The 4,290-nt window shown below is 40.1% G+C and overlaps 2 non-coding genes across 2 annotated transcripts; both read left to right on the forward strand.

The window, feature by feature from the left end:
• Positions 1 to 3,121: 3,121 nt before the first annotated feature.
• Positions 3,122 to 3,235, forward strand: LOC116671833 (U5 spliceosomal RNA). The gene has a single exon (XR_004327385.1). It is a non-coding gene; the product is annotated as a U5 spliceosomal RNA (small nuclear RNA).
• Positions 3,236 to 3,842: 607 nt separating this feature from the next.
• On the forward strand, positions 3,843 to 3,951 carry LOC116671828 (U5 spliceosomal RNA). The gene has a single exon (XR_004327381.1). It is a non-coding gene; the product is annotated as a U5 spliceosomal RNA (small nuclear RNA).
• Positions 3,952 to 4,290: the final 339 nt, after the last annotated feature.

Genomic DNA, 4,290 nt, shown 5'->3' on the forward strand with positions numbered 1-4,290 from the left:
CTCAGCTATCACCAGAAAAGTGCTTCTAATAGACTTCACTGGTCTCCGTTGGAAACAACGGCGTCACATTGTCCATTTCTCATACTGTCTATGGCTCACTTCCTTGGTTACAGCTGTCACTCCCTGATGTGAGTCAAAAGCAGATTTCAGTCGTGCATGGGTCACTTTGCGACAAGTGAAGATGTGAGATGCGCATGCATCACTTTGCGACAAGTAGCCCAGCATACGAGATGCTAACTAGAGACTTCTGTACTGTCGATACAACAGAAATGGACCTACTAAACCAAGTTTGTTCACTGCTGGCTACAAGTTAGCGATCAAACACTACTGAGGTTGTCACTTGAATGGCGTTTCGAGCTAACGTTAGCAATCAAACAACCATATTTTGCTAAAACATTGAAATGACTACATATTCAAAGTTGAATTTTAAAAGCATTTTGGTTAAAAATTTGTTTTAATTCAATTTCATTACTTTTTGTTGATTTCTTAGCCTATGGTTTGCCAATTTCAAGGTAGGCTAAGGTCAAACAGGGGGCAGAGGTAAGCCAATCTAGCTAGTTCTGCCATCTAGCGGAAAATTGAGACGGGTATGGCTGCAGCCTGGAGCATCCCATCTCGTCCGTCCCGTCTCATCCACGGATGTGTCAACGTAAACCAAGGGTCAAATTACGATTCGCGAATTTTCCAGATGGGTCCCGGGTAAATTCGTGACCACATTTGTTGCAATCAATTTGAAAAACGTTAAAAACTGTTAAAGTAACCATTTTGCCATACATAGTTTGCTCATTTCTGAATGTTATGCTGTGTTGTTCCTATTACGTGGCTACATCTGATGAAACCTGCATCAGCGACGCAGCCGATTCTGCGACTAACGGCAGGATCTCCTGAGGAGGGAGAACAATCCACGATCTGCACACACAACAACAAGACTACGAAAATAAACATGTTACACTCTTTCCAAGACTTTTTATTTGTATATTCTATATTGTTTTCACACTTCACTGGGACATTGCTGCAAATAACTGCTTATCAGCATGGCGAGAGCATTCGACTGTAGCTCTAGGCTACAGTCGCTGCCTCGGCTGTCGGCTCTCTGGGACCCGGGGCAGAATGCGGTCGGGTCTCTGGCACCCGGGGCAGAATGCGGTCGGGTCTCTGGGACCCGGGGCAGAATGCGGTTGTAGTTTTCTACTACCGCGGCATCGGCCTTCGGGTCTCTGGGACCCGTCCTGTATTCGACTGCGTATCTCTGCTGCCCCGGTCTTGGGCCAGGATGCGATTGTATTTTTCTTCCACAGCGGTTCTATCGTATTTTGTGTTGTTTGTATGAAAGGGGGAAGAAATTAAAACCAAACCTAACTTAATCAAAGTTGCAGCTATAGAAGATTTTTTTTAGTTTGCCTATCATCTGCATTTTTTTATAGACACACACGTATTTTAAGTGTTTTTTATTCATCAGTATGATAGTCTGCATTATCTTATTCATGTTTAGTTTTAAATTGCCGTTACCTAAACAGTAACGGCAATCATGCATATGAATAAATACTTTCAATATTTTTTTGTTTTTAATTTACAGTAGGCCTAACGGCAATCACACAAATTAATAAAATAATTTAAATATTTAGTGTTTTCTTTTCTTTTTCAAGTACCCAGGTAGCTCAGTGTGTAGAGCGGGTGCCCATAATTAGATGTTTGCTCCTTGATGCAGCGGTCTCTAGTTCGAGTCCGACCTGCGACCCTGTACTGCAAGTCTCTCTAGATCTCTCTTGGTGTTTTTTTTTTTAACTAAACGTTAAAATCAAATATTAAAAGTATTTTATTCATTAGCATGATAGTTGACGCAGGTTTATTTTATTCCAGACGATAGTCTGCATTTATCTTGTCAACAGAACCATCCATCTGGAAAATTATTCGCGATTTCGCATTTTTGACCCTCTGGATTTACCGTTGGACACACCTCCGTATGAGACGGGACCGGATGAGACGGGACGGACGAGATGGGATGCTGCAGGCTGCAGCCATATACTCTTGGAAAAATTAAAAAAAATAAAGTAAGCAAGAAACTTGAAAAAGTAACGGAATATGATGTGTCATCACCTGCTGCCATGCTAGTAGAAGACCTGTTAATAATAATTACTAAGAATATTTTCTATGTGTCATCTTACTGACCTTTTGTAGACTCTGCTACAAAGAATATAGAGTTACATAGGTAAGTCTTCCTACGGTTAATTATTGGAATATTTTCATTTGGACTGTTGCCATGGGCTACCAATCTTTAGTCATGGTGAGTGGGCTTGAGTTCTGTGAGTGGATCGAGCAGTGACCCTTATTTCTTTTTAAAAATCCACAACAGAAAACACAGGTTGAAATGCTCATAAAACCAGAGAGTAAGCTTGCATCCAAACTATTCAACCGAACCTCCAAAACAAACCTGCTGAACTTTTGACTTAGTTTTTAACGGCTGTGCCTGTGTTGTCTTTTTCTGCAGTTTCTCTTGCAGGATTAATAAAGTATAAACTATTATTATAAATCTTAAACATTTAAATCAAGCACAGCCTTTCAGTTGGAGCACTTAGCTTATACATGCATTTGGGTCCAATGTTCCCTACCTGCAATACTGCTATAATTTCTTGTTTGATTTTACTCAGTGATGCAAAAAGGAGAAATTCAGTTTTGTGTGGTGACCACAGGAAGTCGTTGTTCTGCCTGAAATCTGCAGGCTTCCGGAAGGCAGTAGCTCGCGCTTTATAGCCTGTGTGTGACAAGTGTAATACAAACAGTAAAAAAGATAATCCGTCACTATATGATCATTATTGTATTTAAAGTTAGATTAAATATGTAGACTACAAACAAAATGGTAAGTAAAAATGGAAATCAAAACGTAAATGGCGCCATTCACTCCCATCATGCCTTGCGCAATAACGCAGATAAAAGTTTCGTTTCAATTACCACAGTTAACCCACTTACAAAGTACAAGTGCGTTCATGAACGCAGCAGTGTGTGTCCACAACGACTCTGTCTATTAATGCATACTACTGTATTACTCTGGTGTTATTCACACCACTGGTGAGGCACGTGTCCCAAATCAAGTGACCGGCGTCTTCTTCATGATGAAGTTAGATTACTCTGACTTCTCTTCAGATCGTATAAATCTTTCGCCTTTTACTAAAGATTTCCGTGGAGAGGATCAATAAGAGTTATACTCAATTTTTTGATGCCCTGCTTAAGTGGGGCTTCCTGAATTGTGAAATATGATAATATACGATAACATTAGGAAACGAAATATCATATAAGTAAGACCTGACCACATCAATTCAGTATGCGTCTAACAGGACCATGACGTGTATCCTCGGTCAGAGTCATGACGTGTGCCGTTAGATGCGATTCGTTTGTCTCCGTCGTTTATTATGACATAGTTCAGTGTGTGTGCGCGTGCGTGCGTGTTTTTTTTTTTCAAAACTTCATGTACGATTTATTTGAAAGTAGAAACACCGCAGCAGTAAATTATTAATTCCGCAGCGTGGTTGTGCTTTTTGATTGTAAGGGTGAACATGTGGTACATTTTCGAAAAGAGACGGATAGGTAAGATTTGTAGCATACATAGCCCGGACGCTTAAACACAATCCCATCATGCATTGCGCCAAAGAAAAGCCTACATGGCTAAACAATGCTAATTAAACGGGTGTTTTTCTGCATTAAAGTCGCCAGTAATTTCTTTCTCGGTGTTTTTGACGTCAGTTATGTGCTCAGATTGTCGAACAAGTCGATTTCACACCGAACCAGCACCGAAATTTTGTCTTGTCGCGAGCCTGGTCGTCTCGGTGTCCTCGACTCTTTAGATCACTCTTGTTTTCTCTTCAGATCGTATAACTTTCGCCTTTTACTAAAGATTCCGTGGAGAGGAACAATAAGAGTTTTACTAATTTTTTGATGCCCTTCTAACGCGGGGCTTTCCATAGTTGTTAAATAATTAGAAAATAATTGTCCATATGTCTGCTCCATCATAATAGTCGGCGAGATCATTTCAAGGGAAAGATTAAACTGGGTTCTGTATCTAAACATGAAACTGCAGGTCTGTTTAAATGAAAAATGACAGAATTGCACATTATCATAAGATGCTGTTATCGACGTTTAAACATTTATTGACATGCATCTAAGTTGCTAAGAGTTTGGTGCGGTGTGCTAATTAAAAAAACAAAACCATTCAGTCAGTACCCGTCAGTAGTTCACGCTTTATGTCATGAGCACTGTGACAAATTGAACGCATACAGTAATGAATATAATCCGGCA

Source organism: Etheostoma spectabile, chromosome 21, assembly GCF_008692095.1.
Source record: "Etheostoma spectabile isolate EspeVRDwgs_2016 chromosome 21, UIUC_Espe_1.0, whole genome shotgun sequence".
Taxonomy (NCBI): Eukaryota; Metazoa; Chordata; class Actinopteri; order Perciformes; family Percidae; genus Etheostoma; species Etheostoma spectabile.